The sequence below is a fragment of the Perna viridis genome, chromosome 9 (genome assembly GCF_037379345.1).
Source record: "Perna viridis isolate PV_CMFRI_1.1 ecotype Kerala chromosome 9, ASM3737934v1, whole genome shotgun sequence".
Lineage (NCBI taxonomy): Eukaryota > Metazoa > Mollusca > Bivalvia > Mytilida > Mytilidae > Perna > Perna viridis.
In genome coordinates this window covers 43,256,925-43,282,880 of record NC_142453.1, presented here as the reverse complement: position 1 = coordinate 43,282,880, position 25,956 = coordinate 43,256,925, and the positions used below count along the sequence as shown (strand labels likewise).

Sequence of the window (25,956 nt, the reverse complement as noted above, 5' to 3'; positions counted from 1 at the left end):
ATGTCATGTAGTGCAGATCGTACAGGTGATGGAATTGATCATTGGACGAACTGGGAACAGATGAAATTAAACATCTTACAGTACGAACAATTTACGAATCCAGAACTAAGATTCATGCGTACCATTTAATGGAAAATATAAAAAGGAAAATATCGGAAAAAAATCTTGTCCGTTTTATATGTTCCTGATAACATTAATTATGGATATTAGAATGAAACAGAATTAATTATAAAATTTGAAAGTGCATAAAGCTACTAAAAAAATTAAACTTATATGAAATAAATCTTATTCAACAAAAATTAACATATTATAAAAAAACGACTTATAGATTTTTTCTCCCTACTCTCACATTTTAAGGACACATAAAACTTATACTTCATTTACATTTTGGAACGTATATATGTATTTTCTTCACGTAGTATGCGGAATACCAAATTAAATAATCATACGTCTATTTTAACTTTATTTAATATCAAATTAAATTGATAATAATGTAAAAATTTAAAAAAAATCAATACTATTTTCTAATTTCAAATTAGGTGAAAACTTATATGTAAATGACTAAAAGACAAGTCTCGACAAACAGCTTTCGTAACTAAACGAAAACCAAGGTCGCCACCTTGCCATTTTCAAAGTAGAACTAACAGAACTATGATGCGTGTATACCAAACTTTGTAAAAGACATCGTTTCCATTTTGTTGGCATTTTATATGCATTTACTTTTATTGCTGAAACTGAGTAAATTTTGAAAGGCATTACTAAGTTGGTAAAACATTTTCTACGCATTATAATTTTAACTTCAAATAATAAACTGTTTACATATATACAAAAACTTCATTTCAAGTATATTAACCAACACCAGTGGGTGTGTCAGTGACGGGTCTAAATTATGTAGGACTATCGGTGTAAACAATTGCATGTTGCACATGTTTGTTTATTCGAAATGTCAGTTACCTCCTTTATAATTTCAATATTTTAAAAATTGTCTATATCTTCAACAGTAAAGGACTTTTTCCATAATTTGTAATTGCAATAGTTATAGGAAATAAAATTCCTTCTACTTACATAAGATTTTGATATTTCAGTTGAGCAATATCGAATATTTATAACATTTCATGCAACATTTCACATCAGAGTATGTGATAAATGTAAAGAATAAGTTGCCCTTATCATTAAAAGTTAATAACCGTCCATGCAAGACCCGACAGGGTAGTTATGGACGTTAAAAACCCCTTAGTAAGTTAAGGTTAATAAGCTGACTCACTGCAAGAAAGTTAACGAATTTAAATATCACTACAATCTTTTCACATTGAAACTGAATTCATAAGTCTTTTATAGAGGAACTAAAGGCTTCAGTAATACATTGTCAGCTTATTCACCTCTCTCTCTATATATATGTGTTGTATAAGATGTATCTGTTTTTAAAAGCACTTGGTCATCTGAGAAAGGTCTTTCAATACAATAAGGGTGTCATGCATATATTAATCATGCAGTCAAATTTACTCAGTTTGCAACCTTCATTTTCAAAAGTTGGCAGGTAAGCAATAAGAATACTAATTACTGACTTAACACAAACATACAAAATCAACATCCCTTCTTTGTTGAAAAAAAAAACATGCTACGCGCTAAAGTGTCCTCCTCCCTCCGCCCCTCAATTTTCAAATCCTAGCTAGAACACTGGTCACAATGTATGTACAACTTCCTAGTCAAAGGTCAAGGTAAAAAAAAATCACTTAAAATCTTAGAATAAACGAGACCATGTAATAACTTCAAATAATTCTTCATATCAGCTTGTTTACCACCTGTTATTGACAGTGGGGCTCACAGAGATGATTCCCATCTCATTGATATCTAGTTTTTGCATGCCCCTGCAATGATAAGTTGGGGCATATTGTTTTACCCCTGTCTATCCGTCCGTAATTCTGTCCGTCCCATAAGTTTTCAGCACTGTTTTAAAGTCCTTGAAGATATTGAACTGATTTTTTGTATGTGAGTCTTTCATGATTAGTTACAGATCAAGTTTCGTTCCGCTACGCTGAGTTTTACCAAAATTATGGGCCCTGCACTTAAAAAATTCCATGGAAATATCAGTTTTCTGCACTTTTTTGTAAACCCTTGAAGATATTGAACTGTCTTTTTGTATGTGAATCTTTCATGATTAGTTACAGATCAAGTTAACTTTTCGTTCCGCTACGCTGAGTTTTACCAAAATTATGGGCCCTGGACTTAAAAAATTCCATGAAAATAACAGTTTTTTGCACTTTTTTTGTAAACCCTTGAAGACATTGAACTGATTTGTTATATGTGAGTCTGTCATGATTAGTTACAAATCGAGTATAAGTTTTATTTTTCTACGCTGAGTTTTACCAAAATAATGGGCCCTGCACTTTAAAAATTGTATTGAAATAATAGTTTTTCTGTAAATGCTTGAAGATATTTGACTGGTTTTTAGTATGTGAGTCTGTCATGATTAGTTACAGATTGAGTTTAAGTTTTGTTCAGCTATGCTGAGTTTTACTCAAAACCACATGCGGGGGCATGTGTTTCACAGACACAATAACACATCTGACAAAGTGCTTTTTACAACTATGAGTTATGATATAGCTATATGAAGGTTAAATGCGGGGGCATCACTTTATCTAGTTTTTTGGAATTTGGACTCTCTTAAATCTACAAATAATGACCATATTAATTGTGCAATAGAAATTTGAAAGATTCTGGTCTTGTCGGATATTCAAATAAGATTTGTCTTTATTGTCTTTGTTATTTGATAATTCCCCTTGCAAATATCCCCATCCCCCCATACAATCTCCATTGCGTATTTCTTATCAAATATTTTCATTATCGAATCAAATTTTATATTTTTAAATTCTTAAAGAGTTTAGCTGTAATTTTTAATTAAATATACATGTAATATATTTCTTTATATCAATAATAGATTTAAACTTGATTACCCCATTCCCCCCATACAACATTCCCATCCCCATACCCCATCCCCACATATACGATAGATTGGGAAGCTTTCCCCATACAAGTACACTATCTATTTTGGCACACATACAATGTACATATGTACTCCGTTAATTGTTTACACATTCTTCATTATACATTTAACATGTACATGCATATTTAGATTACATCTTGCATTAATGTTTTGCTTCAAACTTTAGGGAGGATTCATTCAGCTGTAATCAGTGGTGTAAATGCTGAATCAAAGAGTATTACCGTTGAATGGTTCGAAAAAGGAGAAACAAAAGGCAAAGAGGTAATAAATTTTACAGTCTGAGTTACGACAGTTCCACTAGTGCTCAGGACAGTAAATCATAATCAGAACTTTAGTCTTAAACATCAGAATCTGATTGTGATGACTAAGTTGTGTAAGAATCTTAACCATATTTGTTGCATCAGTATAGCATTTGAATTTTGTATAGTGTCAAGGTCAAAGGGGGCTAACTAATTTCCTGGGTTTTACTTAATCATAGCGTGACCAAATATTGTGATAAAGTATACTGACGAACTCATTCAAATTATACAAAAGTAGTCTTAATAGATATCTTTGCATTTCAAGACAAGTATGGTGTTATAATAATATTATTTGCCATAGTATACTCACACAATAGTAAATTCAAATTAGCAATTATATGCATTTATACATATATGCATGTATCTAAAAATTTGGTGATGACTGTTTCTAATCACACCAGTGTTCTTCCCAGACCATTATAGCGCTGTACTTTGCAGCGCTATGATTTCTTATTACTGTGCTATCAGTAATTCATTTTAGTTAGAATGCATTTTGAGCACCGTGCTATACTTTTGGAGGAAGGCCATAAGAGCTGTGCTATATATGCCAGGATGCACTGTGCTACTTAAAAATAATGGGGAGAACACTGCTGACACATTTTGTAATGCCACTTTATATTTGGTATGCAACTTCAATTGCAAGTTCCATTTTGCATCTGGCTTAGCTCTTACCCATGTGCCTGCCTAAACATTACATATACATGTATAGCCTTTTCAATCACATAAATCGATGTAAACTTTAGGTCAACATTTTGAAGTACGTCTTTTGAAATAAGCCATTAAAAATATTTATCTTTTTTAAAGATTGAAGTAAAAGCAATGTTTATGTTGAACCCTGACCTGTAACAGCACCCACCGCTCCTTCAGGAAGAGGGACGAAATCATCAAAGGTCAGTTTTTATACGGCTGCAACAAATTGTAGTGGTATAATGGTATCATCCTGTTGTTGTCTTTGTTATTTCATGACAGGACAATAATTTAAGTACAAGTGTATAGATCTTTATGAAATTGTACCACATGGTGCTATACCACCACAGCACAGCAGTGTTCAAACAAGAAAATTGCACAATAGCCCCCTTGACAATAAAACGGGGTCATTTTCAAATAGAAGGGAGCCAATATGCCAGTTTGATAGGTGGTCATTTTTGGATGAAAGGAGAGTTTCAACCAATAGATAAGTTATCCTCAGGTTCTTCTCTGCTCTCAGGACAGTGCAGCATCATGGCACTTTGGTGCAGGGTGTATGTACAGTGATGAAGGTTGTGCTCTATTTACATGTGGTGGTGACTGCAATCTGTATGTGTCGTGCTATTTAAAATTGATATAAACAAGTGCAACATCTTCTTCATTTTAACAAGCCCTGATTTGAAGGATTCAAGGGCTTGTACCGTGGCAGGGAATTCAGACAGGTGAATCAATAGTCTGACGCCAGATGAGAAGAATGAACATTTGTATATTTCAGTCCTGTAGAATGGTACAATAAATCGAATTGTGTTTCCTCTGGTGTTCAGGCTTGTTGGGTGTAGGTTTTGTGCTTCAGGGATACTCACCAAGTTGCATTACATCAGCATGAAGTTGGTGTTGATTCTGTGTTGCTGCAGAGTTTGTCATTAAGTCATTTTGTCCAGAAAAAGTTTTACTTTTTTTACTTTTGCTTCTCCTGTTGTGGTCAAGACTACTTGTGCTTTAAATAACGAAAATGCATCTTGACATGGAACTGAAAAAAATCTGGAAATTCAGAGATCAACCTACGTAATACTGAGCGCCCGCAGGACCCACATGCCACACTTTTTGTGTGTCATATTGAAATATCCATGCCAATGGCCCAAGGGTGTGGCCTGGAATGAACACTGCCAAACGAAGCCCTGGCTCAATTTTGGAGGTTGTGACTTGATCTTTTCAGGAATTAAGGACCGGAGACAAGCATTTTCATGATGTCTGGACAATAACTTGACTATAAAAGAATGGATCTCCTGTGAAACTGTACTACAAAGTGTCAATCCACAAAAGAAATGCTTTTTGGGTTTAGTGATTCAAACCATTTAGGAAATAGAGGAAAAGAGGTAAAAAACAAGCATTTTCATTATGTCCAGACAATAACTTGATTAATTGTGAATAACTCTCTGTTTTTCTTTGGAACATTGCTTTACCGTGGCAAGTTACAGATCAACTTGTAATTTAGTTCTGGTCCGCAATTTTATGTTGAGTTATGGCCCGTGGACTAAGAAAATTAATGCAGACTTGGAGTTTTCCACACTTTTTGTATAACAAATTTTGCATGGAATTTGCATTTAGTTCTCTTCAACAGTGATTTCCTTTAGTAGAGGACGTTGTATTGCCATGCAATGCACCCAGAATGCTTGTTTTATTATGATAGATGTGTTGTAGTATTATTTTTAATAAGCTGGTCAATTTTGTTTTCTATAAAACATTCACGTTTTGCGACTCTCGGCACTTTTTCATGACAAAATGTGGGACTTTCCGTTTTCATGCCCTATTGCTTTATGTTTGGTATATTAGCCGATGGGTGTATCATGCACTCATGGCAAAGCTCTTTATTGAGAGAATGTAGTTATGAGATACTTGAATGAACATAAGAAAGTTTTATTTTGCAGGGGAATAAGCCAGATGGTGATGGTCCTTCAGCTAGACAACTTAATGTTGTCAAGAAAAGAAAGTTGTTTTCTAGATTCTTGCAGGAAGGGATTACAAGATTATCTCCCCTTAACCAAAGGTCAATGGGAGTTTATGCTATCACTTTTTGCCTGTCATCATCCTTTTAAGTCCACGTATAAAGGATTGTTTTATTTGTCACAACCAACCTTATAAAAGTAATAGCCCTTTTTCTGTCAAATTGATGATTTCCACATTTTGTATGTGACTTTAAAAATTGTCGAATTATGATATGGTATTGTTTTTAATACCAAATGGCGTATATCGCGGAAACAATTACCGGTACTGATTTTATGAATATGGGGACGGGGGTACCCATCTTTTATTTGCTACACCTCTTACAACATTGGTAGAAATTAAATAAAACTTTCCCAGAATCTTTATTACGGGGTGAGGAATGGTAACAGACTAAAAGTGGTTATTTAAACATTTACAGACCAACCCTGGTTACTTAAAGACTTTTTGAGATTTATTCTATGACAGAGGAGGGTGTTTTGTTTTATGGTATTGTAATGTACACGAGGTCTCCTTGTTACTGTAAACGTGACAATATAATCCTAAATACTGGAATGATTCAAGTTCACTCAACATGCTTCAAGCACATGTCCAAAAACCAATATATTTGTTTGGTTCCATGTTCAGAAGATTCATATTGCATGTGAAAAAACATTACCTTTGAAGAGTATTGACAAGTATGATTTATTATTCAAACGTCAAATATTGATTATAGTATATTTTTAATGAAGTAGCATGACACGGTCTTCAGTGTTTATGAATGACATTATTTTCGTTTACTTTCACTCCCGGGTTTTGGGGATGGCACTTCATAAGTTTTTAACCTAGGTTTAAGTAATATTTTTATCAGTTTGATATTGTTTAATGTAAATGTTGACTCCTAGAATGATAGCAGTTTCGATATTTATTTCAACATTTCAAACCTATAGATGTTTGGGACCATGGACTATTTGTAGTAACATATTTTACCACTTCACATAGCAACAGCATCAATGGAAACACTAGCCAATTAATTTGAGTTTTATAGAAAAAGAACAAGTTCATGGAAGAGAACCACAGGGATCTTTACACAATTATGAAATAATATTAGGGACATATTATGAGCCAAGGTTCTTTTGTTTGCTTACATGTAATCATTATCATGAGCCTGTGTATAAATAATTTCGAAGGTATAAATACGGAGCAAGTTCGCAAGAACATGGTAGATTGCATTTGGCTGCAGTGCTGTCAACATCATTTGAAATATAACAGCCATGGGAAGGACTTACTGCTGCAAGAAACCATCATTAATGGAATTACCCACCACACCGATATTGTCGTTTGATGTTTATTGCATTTTACAATAGCATACGATATTTTCTGCCAATATAGGAGCACCACTGCAGGAATTTAATGGGAACCTGACTTTAAAATGCAAACATTATTTATGGTGGATAAGAAATATGAAGGGACTTTAGGAAGCATGTTTAATATTGTTAAGGATCGTTTGATGTAGAAAAGGAACTAGGAACTATTAACTTTAGTTGGTGAATACTAGTATGAGTGCTGTTCAAGAGCTATTAGTAAATTACAGTTGGACTATGATGAGGCAACATAACAAGGCACACAGGCGTACATTTTATTAAAGACACAGAAACTGCTATCACCAGGGGTCAATATTGTAATATATCCCGGTGAATAGAAAATGCATTCATTGTAATAAATTTATCGTTCATTTTTAAATGCCAATATAATACACAGAAACGTAAGATTTAAAACTGAGAACTATCTTACCAAAACGAACCATTCGCCATATCTGTTATAATATAATGTGAACTATACATGTTACCCAAAAACTTATTACATATTCTATGGAATAAAGCATGCATGCATCTTCCGAAAGGTAGACATCACTTTACGCTTTACTTAAGCATCTCAGTATAATTTATCAACATCTAGAAGGCTGATCTTGAGTGAAAATTGAATTTATAAAAAAAATTTGATACTATCTTTATAAGAGTAAAATTATGTGCAAACGATGCCTCATTAAGAGTTTACATTAAAACTTATTTCCCAATAGATTTTTGGCCTTTGATGATAATAAATTTAGTTATTAATAACAAAACTGCTGAATTGCCTCAAAGGTATTTATGAATGCATTTGCATGCTAACTCTATTCAAAACCTTTACAGCAAAGATTTTAAGTTTTCGTCTGTACATTCCCATTTAATGTGCTATTTGATCACAATTAGTCCATGAATTTAAAATAAAAATCCAAAAAGTCTGCTACTTTTCTGCACCATACATTATGTCTCCCCTGTTTATCTGTCTGTCACCCTTTTGTAATTGTAACTCTCCAGAAACTGCAGCTCAAAATATCTTGAAACGTTTTAGGTAGTTAGGTTAGGACATGATTTGTAGTTGTGCATATTACCAGGTATTTATGATCCTCTAAATGTTGTGAGCTTAGGAATGGGTAAGACATACGTTTTTTAAACTTTAATTACACTTATTACAATTGTGTACCTCCTACTTTGTATGTTACATTTTGACCCAAATCAATTGCAAGGTCAAAAGGTACTTTTTATCAAATGGGGGAGCAGGGCATTAATTTTGTGAGCAATTAAAAGCTTTACTTAGAAGGAAACATCTTTATGATATGAGTATAAATGTCAAGCCGAAAATGAATTACAAATGTATTATATGAAAAATCATGGTTTGGGCTTTATATAACTTAAGTCTACATGATTTATTTTAATTAAACTTACAATGACTGCAAAAGACAAGAAGTACTCTTATGAAATTTGAGGTTAATAAGTTCAGAAGTCAGCAGGTTGTTTCATTTTGTATTACTGAAAACATAATTCAAAAAGACTGCAAACCTTTCAGCGGTTTTTCTATATACGATTCAAAGCCAATATAAGACTTTTCCCAATGCCGTGAGCATGATCATTTTTCTTAATGTCTCAAAAAATTACCAGAATCCTGCTATTCATTGATTTTTTTTTAATTTGACACGTGCAGGCTCTGCTGACATGATCAGGTGAAAACTTCTTAAAACTCCAAAATTAATTTTTCCCTCACTTCTCATCTTCTGTCGATAAAGATGTAAATTAAGGACTATTAATGCAACCAGCTGTATGATGAAATACAATTGACTTAAAATGTCACAGTTTGTTGTAAAATTTAATAATTTGTTTTCCTAAATTGAAACGCACAGGCATCTTTCAAAAACTTTGAATAGTCACTGCCTTTAATGATACCCCCTGCTAACTGCAAAGTGTGGGGTGGGGGGTATTTAGGTTTCACCCTGCCTGTCTGTCCCAATTGTTTTTTTGTTAATAGCTTGCAGCATTGTTATGAAACTTTGTAGGATGTTGTGTCAAGATGTGCATACTGTCAGTAAAATATGTCTGGACAAAACTTGTAGAAATGACAGATGTTGACCTTAAGATTTTTTCAGCAAAACTTGTGTTGTCCCCAACTCCTTTTCAGTGACCTGCAGGATTGTTATGAAACTAAATGGGATATTAGATTACCATAATGGGATGTGCACATTGTCTGGAGTTGTGTTTGGGCAAAAATTGCAGAAGTGACGGCATTTTGCAGCAAAACTTTGTCGGATGCCTTGTCCCCAACTCCTCCTTAACAACTTGCAGGATTGTAATGAAACTCAATTGTGTGTTAGATTATCATATTAGGATGTGTATATTGTCAAAGACTTATGTTTGGACAAAAATTGTAGAAATGACGGCTGTTTTAATTAAGCATTTTTTTCTACAAAACTTGATCTCATGTCTTGTCCGCAACTCCTCCTCAATATGCAGGATTGTTATGAACATAATGGGGTGTTAAATTACCATATTTGGATGTGCATATTGTTAGAAATTTATGTTTAAAGTAAATTTGCAGTCATATTCTGTTATTGTGTTGTCAACAACAAACAAAATAGTACTGATTGTTGTTTGGAGTTGGTTTTTAAAAAATTGTGTCCGATATGAATTGTGTGTCCACATTGGTCCCCAAGTGTACCAGGTTCAGCATGCTGCGGGAGTATTAGTCACGTTAGGGGCAATGTCTAGTTATACTTATCTTATTTACTCTTGCTGAGAGGTCTAACCTAAAACTCAACAATGAAGGAATGAAACAACTATGGAAGCAGTCATACAATAAATCTAAATGAGAACATCATCTAGCCACTCCAGTTCCCAGTACAAAGTATGACTTGTACTAACATTTTTTTTTACAGTTGCTGCACCATCATCTGCTACGTCAAGACTCAGTTACCAAGCACAGCAACAGCCATCACCTGTATCTAAAGGACATCCTGCTATCAAACATGAACCTGATCCTCCGAAACCTCTTGGCGCTGCAGGTAAGGTTATGATGAACACAAAGCTGTCACGATAAATATAAATAAACTAGTAATAAATATAAAAAAAAATAAGTGTCCTGCAATGGTGATCAAATATACTAAAAGCACATCAAATGTTACTTGACGTAAGTAGGATTTTTAAAGTTGATAAAATATCTCTTTTCTTCAGTCTTCTGTTCTGTTTGTAGCATACATTTGCATGGTTTTTTTCAGCTCGAAGAAAGTCGAACTGTGTAAAGGCTTTTGAGAGTATTCAAAAGAAAAGAGACGAGAGAAGAGTACAACAAGAGGCACTACGTTTGAAGAATGAACGAGACTATGATATGTCAGATCCTAATTGGGAGTTTTTAGCTATGATAAAGTAAGCATTGTTACGAGTATATTAGTCATTGGCCAATCAAGGGGGAGAAGGTGGGAAATAATTTTTTTTTAACATTGAAAAATACTCAGAAATCAATGTAGTTAAAAAAACAACATCCGAACAAGAATGTTATTTAGCATTTTAGTATATCTAAAAGTAAGTAAAATTTTGTGGTCCCAGGCCCCGGCGCCACAAAGGTAAAAATATTTAAGTCTGAGAATATTCTTAACTTCTATGGTAACTCCAATCAGTGTCTTTGAAATTTTTTGAAGTTTTTGGCCCTGTGGCCAGGTTAGAGCACCTGTTTTCTTTTGTAAGTCTCTGGATCCACTGGGCGTGCTCTTATGGTACATGAGTTTAAAATTTCATTAACTGTTGTATCACGGAGCACCAAGGCTGGTCATTTTTGTCTCATAATGACTAAACTGGCCGGTCTCATAAACTACAGTCTCTATGGATAATTCAATTTTTATGAGACTACAACTTTTCTTTTGCCTGTTGTTACAAAGCTAAACTCTTGTAATGGTGTTGAAAAGTAAAATTCCGTCTGTGAAGTTCTAATCACGTTGTTCCATGTCTATAATATTTATCATGACACATCATAAGTGGGTTGTATGGAGGATAAAGAAATTTCACGTCTTGGTGTAAAATAATTAATGTATTATGCATATAATTTAAATTTCCCAATCGCAGAGTATACCATATTTAGGAATAGCAATAAATTTTTGAGGGGTAAAAATTTGTGTGTTTTTTATGTTTAGCGTGAATATAGAATATGTACACATTAAGGTACTACTTAATAACCATGACAGTGTTTTCAGAGCATTTGTAAGACGTCTCATTTAAGAAGATTATACTTCACGCAAGAACTAGTGTTTGAGTTGTGTAATACCTTACCTAACTCCACCCTCCACAATATTTCATCTTCCTGTTTTGAATGTCCCAATTCATTGTTTATTATTAATTTAGAAAATTTTTACTTAAATTCAAAAATATAATTTGGTTCATTTACATGTAGTGTGCACTTAGATATTTATTTATTTTGGTAAGGCGTTTTATTTTGAAATATATGTATAATCATGGGACACAGACATTGCCAGTACTTGCCTTTAGGACTAGTGTTTACTGGAGTACCACACAAGGAAAAAAAATATCAACTTCCACTAAGCCTTTATCAATAGATTATTTCCTGTGTATTCTATTATAACAAGATCTATTGCATGTTGCATTTATAATATCTGTAAATTCTACTTGTATGTGACATTTATGCATTTGGCAAAAAAAATAGGCAAAAAAACATTTCTGAAAGTTGTCACCATAATTCATCACACATGACCTCTTGTCAGTTAATCTTTATTATTTGATTTCAGGGAATACAGGGCAGGATTAGACTTTCGACCTTTTGACCTCTTCAGATCCTATTATAAATCTTCAAATATGTGTATGTGTAAGAAAAATGCCACTGAACAAAAAAGGTAAAACTAAAACTATGACAGTCATTATTCTTTGGTTTTGTTCATATGTAATATTCTATAATAATTTTAATCCCATAGAAAGAGGGGCAATCCTTGAAAGTAGGATCACAGTCAAGATTTCATTGAAAATTAAAATTGCATTATCAACTTTACTCAATATTATGTAATATTGTGAAACATTAATTATGAAGAAACACAGATACAGTCTGTATGTATTGTTTTGTATAGATAGTGGTGATTTCATGAGTTTTTTCAAGGGAAAAGATTGAAGGATAATTAATTAACAGTCTTATTAAACAAAACATTATCACAAGTATACAAGCAACAAAAACAACGCTAAAGTCTATATAATGTAAAGATGACATATCAGTAATATTGACGACAAATATATGATTAATCTTGCTGTGAACAATATGAGATTAAAATAAACACACACACACACACACACACACACATAATACATTTGGTTTCCTTTGCACTTGTGGTCATATTTTGGTGAATACTCCAATTAATTATGGTGTAATTGTTTTTCTTTAAAAATCCAAAGTTGTTGTACCTTTGATTGTAATGATGTTCTAAATGTCTTTTTTAGCTCACCTGACCACAGGCCAAGTGAGCTATTACCATCACTTGGCATCCGTCGTCGTTAACAATTCTTCAAACATCTTCTCCTCTGAAACTACTGAATGGATTTGGATGAAACTTAATATGATTGTTTTTAAGTGTATCCTGCACAAAAAGATTGTTTCGATTTTTGATATGTCAAAAAAAATGGCCACCATTACTAAAATAGAACATAGGGGTTCAGACAGCAGTTTTTTGCATATATATCCAAAACTGTTAGGTTTAACCAAATTCTGACAGGTTAAAAGTTCTTCTCCTCAGATACTGCAATACAGAATTCAATGGAAGTTGGTATTGTTGTTTTTTTAAGGGTATCCCAAACAAACTGACTGTTTGGATTTTTGGTCTGTTAAAAAACATCGCAGCTGTTACTAAAAATTGAACATAGGGGACAGAGAGTAGTTTTTGGCATATATCTCCAAAATGTTTAGGTTTAGCCAATATCTTTAAAATTTGTTGAAATGATTCTCATCATAACGCCAATATCTTGAAAACTATAATAGATGGAATAAAACTTTCAGTTGATGAAATGAAATGATCCTTATGTAATATTATATAATAATTTTAATCCCATAGATAGAGAGGCAATCCTTGAAAGTAGGATCACAGTCCAGGTTTCATTGAAAATTAAAATTGCATTATCAACTTTACTCAATATTATGTAATATTTTGGAAGTTTCGAGAGGTATTAAGTTTTTGACCCGTCCACAGTGTGGGAAATCATTTTTCCCCAACTTGCCATTCTGGCTAGTGGAATATTGATCTTGCTAGCCAAATAGAAATTCAACTATACTCGAAGTCACATACAGCACATTTTCGATTTGAAGCTCTATTTTTTAAACTGTCGGGACTTGCCCAAATTCACTTGATATATTCAAGCTAAACTTCTTAAAATGTAGGGAACATATTCTTAATGTATGATGTTAAGGGATGTTTTACTAAATAACCTTGTTGGTTGGTTAATTTCCTTGGAACTTGCCTAAAAATGATGGTCGCCAAACTGACGAGCGTAAGCTAATGAGAACTGGCCAAAATACACATCTCGTATTTGGCGAGCTGGCGAGCGTTGGTTTCCCACACTGAATCCGTCAATCCATCTTCAGTTTTCCGGACTTTTTATCAAACGATAATGACATGATTTTTGGTCTATAAGTTCACCTTGATAAGTTACAGGTTAAATTTAATTTTCATTTTGCTCTGATGATTTACCGGGCCTTGAACTAAACTAAGTTCACTGAAATCACTGTTTTTCTGACTTTTTTTCAAACGCTTGCAGATTATGAAAGGGAGAAGAGGGAAAAATCTGTAAAAGAATTAAAAACCCCTGAAAATCCACTTTTAGTGATTTTTCCAGTGTTCCAAGGAAAGTTGTTGAATTTGTATATATTTCACTAATATTATGATTATAAATAAATAATTATATAAAATGGCATGGTTTACCAGGTGAGTGATTCAGGCTCTTGTGAGCCTCTTATTTGTCTTTAATATTTGGCATTAGGGTAGATCAGCTCAAGACAATTTGTCATGTACCTTGGTTGATGATCTTTGACCTTGAACTTAGACCCGAAGGTCAGATCAATGATTTTTTGCATGAACTTTTTGTGTCTCAGCTGTAATGAGTTTTTCCTGATAAATTGAATGTGGCTGATGTACAAAATTTTTACCACAGTGGGTTTCCACAGAGATGGATTCCATCTCAATGATATCTAGTAAGAATACTTATATCATTTGAATGTTGTTGTGTATTAAGTGAAACTTGTCTTGAAATCAGCACTAGTCTAATGCAGATATGTTCTGAACAACCTCCATGCCACAAACAATATATTTTGATCCTGTCTAAACACCTATGTAAATTGAACAAATTCTTTAGTCTGAAAGTGTTTAGTTTACACAGCTTTCACTGAACATGTACATAGCTAATGAGCCTTTATACTTCCTTTCAGATTCACTGCCAAGCCTTTAGTAGAAAGTATATTTGATGGAGGAATGTCAACATGTTTTGCCTATGATCAGACAGGAAGTGGGAAAACACATGTAAGATATTTAACAAATATTTGTTAAAAACTAGATAAGTTTCTTATTGGTGTAGCCAAAGAAGATTTGGTTAAGGTTATGTCTTCTATCCAGTCTGCCTATCATTCCTCGCTCTATTTGGCTCGTGAATCTATTCCTAGAACCATTGCTCTGTAAACGGTAAAAATGCTGGTCATTGAACAACAAATTTTGCTAATGAGCAATGACAATTTTCCAATGTTGGACACATTATATCATTTGGCAAACCAGTGCCACAAGCAGTAGTACCATAGTTTTCCCACAAATCAGTTTAAAGACAAGGAGAAGTAAAAAAGTTGTCAGTACACGTGATAACCTTGATATCTTAATCGTCCATTAATAATGCAGTTCTTGACAGGGGATGCTAGGCTTCCTTCACTTCCAATAGTTTTGCCTGGGTTTAAAGTATATATCAATATATTATTTAGAATAAGTTTTCAAAATAATAACTTTCTTGATATCAGGATATTAACTTTACTACTGGTAAATTGAATAACAATTATCTACAACAAGCTGTTTATTCATTAACCCCAGAGGCTGTTTCGTAATTAGGTAATAGGTCAAGTGGGTCAAGTCAAGGATACGTCATCAGTTTTGTAGTTTCTTGTTGAGTTAACAGGTTATTTATTGAGGTCATCCTAGTTAGTGTTTTCTTTTAAATTTCCGCCATCCTCCCCACCACTCACCATGTTGTCAGTGCCTTAGGGGACTTATATTGTTTATTATTTCCATGTTAAGTTACTGACCAATGATATTTATTTCGATGTTTATCTATACTTTAATGTTTTTGTTTTTCATGTGTACTCATGTTGTATATTTCTCGTTTTGAAACCTTGCTTTATAATTTTTAAAAATGCTCCACTTTTTGATGCTATGCTCACGTATGGATGTATGCCTTTCTATTCCGATATCATGCTTACGTACGGCTAATTACCTTCCCATTTTGATACTATGTTTACGCATGGTTTAATGTTTTTCTTTTTGATACTATGCTTACGTATGATTGAATGTTTTCCTTTTTGATACCATGCTTACGTATGGTTAAATGTTTTCCTTTTTGATACCATGCTTACATATGATTAAATATTTTCCTTTTTGATACCATGCTTACGTATGGTTAAATGTTTTCCCATTTTGATATCATGCTTACGTATGATTAAATGCTTCCCTTTTTGATGCCATGCACGCCTATGGATTTATGCCTTTCTATTTCGATATCATGATTACGTATGGTTTATTTTCTCGTTTTGTACCATGCTTATGTACGGCTAATTACATTCCCATTTTGATACCATGCTTACTGATGGTTTAATGCTTTTCTTTTTGATACCATGCTTACGTATGGTTAAATGTTTTCCCCTTTTTGATACCATGCTTACGTATGGTTAAATGTTTTCCCCTTTTTGATACCATGCTTACGTATTGTTAAATGTTTCCCCTTTTTGATACCATGCTTACGTTTGGTGAAATGTATTCCCATTTTGATACCCTGCTTACGTATGGTTAAATGTTTCCCCGTGTTGATATCATGCTTGCGTATGGTTAAATGTTTTTTCCTGTTTTGATACCATGCTTACATGTGTTTTAATGCCTTACTATTTTATTACCATTCTTGCCTTGTTATTTTTAACATGCTTTAATATATTAGTTTGGCTATGTCAATTCAAATTTTGGTAATTATTAAAAATATTTTTTAATAATAATAATAAATACAATTTTTCTCTCATTTCCAAGTTTCATAGTTGAGTTGTCCCCCTTTCAAGAGAGACATTATATATATTGTATTTTCAGCTGCAGTTGTTTAAGTCCCCATTTGCCAAAATGTAAATTTTGTATATAAATAGTTTAGTTTAATCTGGTTTGTTATTCTATAAGTATAGTGTCATGAATTTCATTGAATATAAAGGTTCATACATGTACATGAGAAAAAGTTATGGGCTTGGTTTAGTTTCAGGTATTATGTTGAAGGTACAGGTCATTTATTCACTACAAAACAAAGAGCATTGTTGAAAAACATAAGTTTGCTTTCAATGACGAAATACAGTATATTGATTTTTCAGGCTATGACTGAAACCATTTATGAAACAAGGAACAGAAAGGGGACACTTTGATTCTTCTTAAAAGTCAAATCGCAATCAAAACTTGAAGCTATATCAAGCTTTAATGGTGTGTCTACTTTCCAGCTGTCCCAGCTGTTCAGGGTTTCAACTTTTGCAGTCATATCACGCTGTGCCCTTAGAAGTATATTAGTAGTGGTTTTAGATAATGAGTTGATATTTGGTTTTTAAGTAAGATCAAAGTTAAGTTTTAGCAGTTCAACTAATTTACAGAATGAACATGTACTTACATCATGAGAAAAAATTGTCTAGGCTATATGATTTTGAATTATAGATTGTATTACCTTATGTGCCTTTCAGTTGAGTAGATTCCTGTAATTTTATTTAGAAACTAAGAAAAAAAAACAAAACAAAACACAGAAAAAACAAAAAAGACAAAACATTGATTGAAAGCGACAATATTTTTAGACCATGGGTGGCGACCTTTCTTCCAAAGGACAGCAGGACTGTTCCAATGGTATATACTGTTTAGTAGGTAAGTTCAAGGCATAAATAAAATCAGATAGTAACACAGATAAACTGTATGTTACAACTTACATTAGTTGCAATTTTGGTATTTTGTTCTGACTCATATGAAGCCATTGAAGGGGTCATGAAAGAGGTGTTTTCATATCAATCTTGTTATTTGGTCTCATCAGCCATACTTGTCTCCGCATCTAGCCAATCATCCTAACCTCAATCCAATTCAAAAATATATTGAATTTGTTGTATGGCCCCTTAATAATTATCACAGAAAGTGTACATTAAAATGTGCAAATGTAACATCAAATTCATGATTTTATGGGTGACAAAAAGAGCATCTAAAAAAATTACTATACATGAAAAAAGTTATTGCATGAGTATATGGTAGTATACATATGGCTCTGTCAAGCTCGTGCTATATACAATATGACCATATTTCCCATGTTCATTCTATAAATCCTGTAATACAGGATCAATATGACAACATCCATTAATAGTAATGTAGTATTAATGATGAAATGATTTTATTCAAAAACTGGCATGAAAGTTTGTACATTATATTTAATTAATGTGTACCTTTTACAGCCAGGGATGTGTTCAAATTGTTCCATTCGAAGTACAAGAAAGCAGATTTATCAAAGCATTCAAGTTTCTTTGAGATATAAAATGGCAAGGTTTGTATTCAGTTAAGTCCTATATTTTTATTTTTGAGCCATTTGGACTTGTAAACTGCAAATCTGGAGGTTAGCAGGGATAATTCTGGGACACGGAGGTAACACATTTATTTTTAAAATGGTGGGCTGTCAAAGTTACCATGTGTTTCATAGATGCTTGATTTTCTGAAATGCCCCATCAAACTTCAGTTAAGTGCACTTGCTTCAGTAAAATTTGTGCTTGTCCTTAAACATTGACATCGTTTTGATTAGACTGGTTGCATATTGAATCACTCTTACAGTTTAAGACAGCACATTTAAGAAACCAGTTTCCTTTTAAAAGACTTTAATTCATGTTTTTGTTTCTGAGTATGAATCCAATTTTTAGCTCACCTGGCTGAAAGCCATGTGAGCTATTGCTATCACTTGGTGTCTGTCATCATCGTCGTTAACAATTGTTCAAAACTCTTCTCCTCTGACACTACTTGACCAATTGGCACCAAACTGAATATGAATGTTCCTTGGGGTATACTGCATGGAACTGTTGTGGGGATTTTTAATTCACCAAAAAACATGGCTGCTGTTACTAAAAATAGAACATAGGGGTCAGATAGTAGTTTTTTGCATATATCTCTAAAACGGTTAGGTTTAGCTAAATTCTGGCATGGGGTTAAAATGTTCATCACACGAGATCTAATTGCGGATAAATTTTGGTTTTAATCCGTTAAACCATGTTGGAGTTATTGCCCTTTTTTAAATTTTTTGATATTTTTAATTTTATTTCTTTCAAGAATCTTCTCCTCTGACATTACTTGACCAATTGAAACCCAATTTGGTAAGAATGTTGCTAGGGGTATCCTGCATAGAACTGTTGTGTGGATTTTTTCACATATATCTCCAAAACCGTTAGGTTTATCCAAATTCGTCCAATAACCGAATTGATCTATATAATTAGGAGTACAAAAGTCTTCAGACTCCTTGTAAGAGTTATTGCCCTTGAAAGGGGAAAATGACTTTTTTTAAAATAGTATTCAGTCAATATCTTGAAAACTATGATAGATTAAAAGAAACTTTCAATTGTTGAAAAGATCTTGTGATAAGTCCTACCAAAGACTTCTTGAGTCAAAATTGTTGGACAACTTTTTGTTTAATTTATTGCCTTTCAAAGGCAAAATTCAACAAGGTGAGCGATTCAGGCTCCTGGGAGCCTCTTCGTTTGTTATGCTTTTACCAAATAAGTTTGTTTTTGGTATGTGGCCTTATTATGAACAGTTACAGACTACGTTCGACTTTGGTTGTGGTTGAATAATTTTTACGAAAGTTATGGCCCTTGGATTTGTGTATATCTCCATCTGCTAAATTTGCAACTTTTCTTTTTGTCTACTTAGTCTGTGGTGCTTCCGCCATAATTGGTTGAGAGTAATTATGGAACGTTTATGACCGGATCTAAATTTAGAAGTATATATACATCAATATACATATAAATAGAAACATAGCATCAATTTTAAAAATAGAAACAAGGCTTCATGTAAGTGGAATATCCTTGGCATCATGTGACCATAATAACCAATGAACAATGGCGACTGTTACACCATATGTAATATATTACCATATTTTCAAAATGTTGGCATTTGTTTATTGAACTGAAAATCCCTGTCTGCCTTTTTTTAAATCAAATTCCAGATATCTTTACATTTTTAGAGTTATAAGGATCATAGACTAAGGTTTTTTATGAGCACAATCAAAGCAGAATTTTGTGCAATATTGTTTCCAAACCAGTTATTGTGTAAGTCCTTATGCTTAAGTGAGTCAAAAACTAATATTGTGTCTGTCCCAAGTGATCAGAGTTCAACATGCTGGGGTCCAATCATGCTGTGTTCTGCAAAGCTCTTTGTTTATTATTATTTTATAATCAGGTTTTCAAGATAATATCAAAGTTTTAGGGGGCAATTTTGACATTGTGGCATTTCAGCATATTCTTTCAAAGTTTTAAGTAGGTCAATGAATGACAAGTCTACATCCGTTTTCAAAGACCCAGATGTAGCAAAAAACAGTGTCTACTATGCATGACAAATATGTTGTCGTACCAGCAGACAAAGCCCAAAACAACATTTTTTTTTGTCTGCAAAATGTCTTACATCCAATGTTAATTGTCATAGGTAGACGTAGAAAATAATAGCAGTGATAAGACCTATACTGCTACCACACTCTCCAAAGAAGAGATTGTAGAAAACCATACATCTGTGCTATCCTCTTTTTGTCTCTCTACCAAGGGCGATGATTGTGATTTACCGTCTATGTACTGGATTCCTAAACTCCACAAGAATCCATACAAACAACGTTTCATAGCTGGATCTGCAAAACGTACCCCCAAACCTCTTTCAAAACATTTTAACTTCTATACACACAACTGTCACAGAGAGGAATTTTTACATATTTGTCCAATGTGGTGGACAAGTTTTTCAACAAATGGTCGGCATTCCAGTTGGAACAAATTGTGCTCCTTTACTAGCTGACCTATTCCTTCACTCTGATGAGGCTGACTTTATAGCTGATCTGATCCGAAGGAAAGAATATCATTTGGCTTGATCCTTTTGATCTCAGTTTGCGCTATATAGATGATGTATTATCTTTATACAATCCTAATTTCGGAGATTTGATATATCGCATCTTATCCCAAAAAACTTGACATAAAGGATGATACAGACACTGTGAAGTCGGCCTCATATCTTGACCTACACTTAGAAATCGATGGTAAAGGAAAACTATTGACAAAACTTTACGACAAACGTGATGACTTTTCTTTCAAAATTGTCAACTTTCCTTTCATCTGTGGCAACATCCCTTCAACACCTGCGTATGGAGTGTTCATATCACAACTCATACGTTATGCCAGAGCTTGCCAAAACTACGCAGACTTTTTGTATCATGCTAGAACTCTAACAAATAGGTTTCTGGAACAGCATTATGTTGCTACAAGATTGAAGTCATCACTACAGAAGTTTTATGGTCGTCATCATGAACTCGTGGATCGTTATGATGTATCCATCTGCACTGTGAAAACTGATTTATTCAACGGGTCATAGTATTCCTTTCCTCGTTTGTCTACCCTTGACTTGACTTTTGATGAGCAACTTAGTAGGTGTTTCTAGAAAAGCAGAGGGCCCTTACCCTGCCGGTGCACCTGGTCCATGCTCCCAGTTTTTAGTTGAGTCCGAATTGCTTATTTGCTTTTGTTACTTTGTATGTATGATTTTAGTTACTTTATGTTCTTTGTTGTGTATGTCTGTTTTCCATGTCTGGTCTTTGTTAAGATCAGCAACCTGATATTCAAGTAATCACAAAAAACAAGTGTCTACAGGAAAATACAATTGTTGTTGGCATCTGTTAACTTTTGTTTTTTTTACTAGAGCTTAAGTAAAACTTATTCAATCTTTTTGGAATTTCTACATATTGTTCCTAATGACATGACAGAGGGCCAAATAGTTTTTACATGTTTTTTGCCCACACCTTTTAACAATAAGGGGCTAAAAAAGGTGAAATGGCTGTTATAATTAGAATTGATGGGAAAAGTTTTTTGTTGATCTGTTTTTTATGATTTTGTTTTTAAAGTTTTTTTGAGGGTAGGGTATCTTAACTTGTTTTGGAGTTAAATAAATACAAAATTATGACCAATTTTAATCATACTTGGCAGAAATGATGTATGCATGAGTTTCTTCAAAAGATCCACTTAAAGTTCCATTTGATAAAACAAGATGGCCACAAGATACTATCTCAGCCTCTGATTGGCCAATTATCTCAGATCAACTTTCTTAAACCACATGTGCCAATGTTTTGAAACTTGATTTGTTTGATGACCTCAATGCCATCTACTTATGATCTTCTTTTTGTTTGGCTCAGATGGCTGCGGCCACTCAAAAGTTACCATTGAGTCCCTATGTGGAAGCTTATTTTTGCCTGTATCCCTGTTTCTACTTAGCCAATGGTGCCCAGACTTCACAAAAATAATGAGAAAGACAACTTTAACATGGGATAACATTCTGGTTCTGCTTTATTAAACAAGATAGCCACCAGAGTGTATTGGCCATTTTTCAAAATTCAACTGCACTGAAACCACAGATATTTTCTTAATACTGGATCAAAGACCAATCTTGTTTGCGTAAAAATTGTAGAAATGATGGCTGTTGGACTTTGTCTTTGTCTCATATGTTGTCAGCAACAACTTGCAGGATTGTTATGAAACTTAATGTGGTGCTAAATTACAATATTGGAAAGTGCATATTGTCATGAATTTTGTAGTCATATTTTGTTATTGTGTTGTCAACAAAAGTATATAATTGTTTCAAGTTGGGAGTTTTAGAAATGGCCCCAAATTGGTTGTCAAAAGTTCTAGGTCTATCCCTCATTAAAATTGTGTCCAATATGAGTTTATGTCCACATCAGGCACTAAATGTAAAGGATTTAACAGGCTGCAGAAGATATTAGTCCAGTTAGGGGTCATGTCTAACTTAATATATATAGCTACGGTGCTGTCATCACCTGTTTCCATAGACAGTTGGTTTTGTCTGTGATCTTGAATCCTAACATGAGGTTATTCAATACTTGTTGATCAAAGTCAAACAAAGTTTTATTTGGCTAAATTTTAACCACACTTTAGAGTACCATGAGATAAATTGTAATTTTTGATCATGATCAAAATTATGAGATTTGTTATTACTTATATAAGGTTGATGTTTATGGTCATATTTATCTGTTTTCTGTAGAACATTTTCAGTCTTTATTTCAAGTGAAAGTGGGTCCAAAGAATATATGAATTATTTTATGTGCCCTAATTGCCCTAAGAATATTTTAAATACTAAATATATATGTATGTTTTTGGATATAAATTTCAGGTTTTTGGTTTGTTAAATAAAAAAAATAAAATTAAGAGTATTGGTAGATCACAAAGCTCAAGTTCAAGTAGTTGGATTAAAAGAAGAATCGATAGACTCAGTTGATGATGTGTTACGGCTTATTCAACATGGCAACAATGTACGGACATCAGGACAAACATCGGCAAATCAACATTCTTCTAGATCACATGCTGTATTCCAAATAATTGTTCGGAAAAGATATAAGAATAGTATTATTATTACAGTTTCATTATGATTATATCCTTTTACCGTTAGCTAGGAAAATTTCTGATATATAATGATAATTATCAGTATATGGTAGCATTGTATACATGTATTTTATCATTCTACTATTTTTAAATTAGAAAATGATGTTTGGTGTTAAGCATTTAGAGGTCCTATCTTTAACCTTTCGCTTGATATGCATTATAAATTTACTATTACAGATGTAATACAAACAAACAGTATTAATACAGAAAGGGGTAGATTCAGTAGATCCTAATAATGGAATAATAAGAATTTCTTTTATGAATAATGTTTACTTTGAAAAGCAGTAGCCTAAAAATTGTTATCATTCTATTTGAAATTAATTTGAATTGAAATGTCTGTGATCATAGAATTGTAATAACATGATCATGGGCTCTGTAAGGAAATTAGTGATTTTTGTCCATTTTTTGCCACTTTTCAGTGAAGTTTTCTGCAGAATTAAAGTTGACTACAGACAATGTTCAAAGTTATTTTTCTGTGTTTATATCTTAGAAAAATACCTCTTTATGAGGCTTTTTGATTGTGTTTTTAGAAATGTGAATTCTTGAAGGAAATATGCAAAAATGCAAGAAATAAAAACAAAGTCAGTAGTTTTATTAAGTTTGCAAAGCTTGAAATGTACCCAAGTATAATTGAATCTACAGATACATAATCAATTCATTGGATTTAACTATCAAATTTAACTTTTCAGGAGTAATGGTCGACTACATGGAAAATTTTCATTGATAGATTTAGCAGGTAAGACTGATGATGTACTTTGTTACATTATTTCTAACCTCGTCCAACTTGCCATTTCATTCCAACATTACTATAGAGGGCTTTAGATCTGCTTTAATCATGTTTTCAATTGTTTTTGTTATGCCCTCTTAAAGAAATTAATGGGGGTGGGTTCGTTTCACTTTATTCCATGCATGCTTACTTCTTGGACATGCTTACTTCTGTCCAAGAATCTTTATGTCAGCTCAACTGTCCAGAGTACTTATTTCAAATTAGGTTTAAGCTTTAGTTCAATGAGATTTATCATATTTCAACTCGGTCATATATCCTCTTCCTGTTTATCAAATGTCTGTCTTTATTACATTGTACTTGATTTGTGTGATGTTTTATCTGTTATAACTAAGAAATATTTCCTACGGTTTTATATTTGTTATGCAGCTTTAGATGATTTCTTGTATTGTGCGTTACTTTTTATCAGTGATGTAATGTTGATGTAGGCCTGATCTTAGCTCAGAATCATCTGTCCACATTGACATAAAATTATTATTTTGTTATGGTCCATCAAGTGGTGGAGAGGGAGTTGCAGATATGAAATATTTGTATGTAGCCTCCTTCCAGAGTCCATTGCAAGGTCAATATTACACCAATTGAATTCCCTTAATAATTCTGAGAAATAAAGTCAATCATGTATAGAAAATTGCTGCCAATTTTCAGACATCAATCAGTGGGGTAAGTAGGTGTTGAAGATAGGCCCAAAGAGAAATACAAGAGAAACTGTGTATTGACCACCTAGTACCAACCACTTTGAAGTACGAAATACATTATTAAACAATCTAGCATGTTTAGTGTAATATTGATTTGTTGTGACATGCATCATTAATTTGATCCTCAATCCTACATATTACCATCTAAATGAACTGTCCCGTACCACCATACATCGTGTACTAAGTTACAGCCCTAGATTAATCCTACGAGGAGGAATGACCCGGCCAGCGAAAGCTATATTTTTATATAGCCTAGCCGGCGGAGTGGTCTAGGGCGCTGGACTTTAGCAGACGGTGTTGCCATAGATGTCACAGCAGTACGAGTTCGAGTCCCGCGGAGGGAACGACAAAAAAATTGCATCGCAAATTTAACAGTTCTAACATCGTTGGAAATTTTTCAGACCTTTCTATACGTTTATATATCTTCCCTGTATCAATTTGATGCGATGGAGCAGTGTAGCAAATAGAGTCGTCACATTCTGAGACATATATATATGACTATGCTAAAGGGGCATTTGTTTAACTCTTTATTTTCTTCCTCACTCTTCACTTAAAAAATTGTCAGGCCTATAACACTATTGTATATATGACTCAGACTTGAGACCTTTGGGCTGTAGATGTAAGGGGTACTTGGTGGATACTTTCAGACCTTTCACTTTCACTTTCACCAAGATTCACACTGGTTTTTTTTATAAACTTTTAAATGCTGTTTACATTTTTACATTTCCAGGGAATGAAAGAGGCGCTGATACATCAAGTGCAGACAGGCAAACAAGGATGGAGGGAGCTGAAATAAATAAGAGTTTGCTGGCATTAAAGGTATATTTCATATTAAAAGATATATATATATATATCTTCTTCTAGCAGGTTCTATATCTAGTAATTGAATTAACATTACCATTTAATAATTAGATACATGTAAATGAAATAAAAATAATATTAGACGGAAAAATGACGTAACAATGACCTTAAACAACACAAAGAAAGGAGAATGAGGAAAGCACAACAACAACAATAAAAACGAAAAAAAAAAAAAAAAACAACAAACAAACAAACAAACAAAAAATCAAAAGAAGACCCCTAAAATAACCAAACCCCAAAACAAAAACAAAAACCAAACAAACGAAAAATACCCACTAAAATCAACAAACGTTTATAGTCTGTTTTAAAATCAGTAACCATTAATGCCGAACGCCCTCCACATGCTTCGATGTTAATTTTCACAAA

General features: G+C 33.3%; 1 pseudogene; it reads left to right on the top strand.

Annotated features, from left to right (window-relative positions):
- LOC148608628 (kinesin-like protein KIF2A) lies at nucleotides 1-25,744 on the top strand (annotated as a pseudogene).
- The last annotated feature ends 212 nt before the right edge of the window (nucleotides 25,745-25,956 follow it).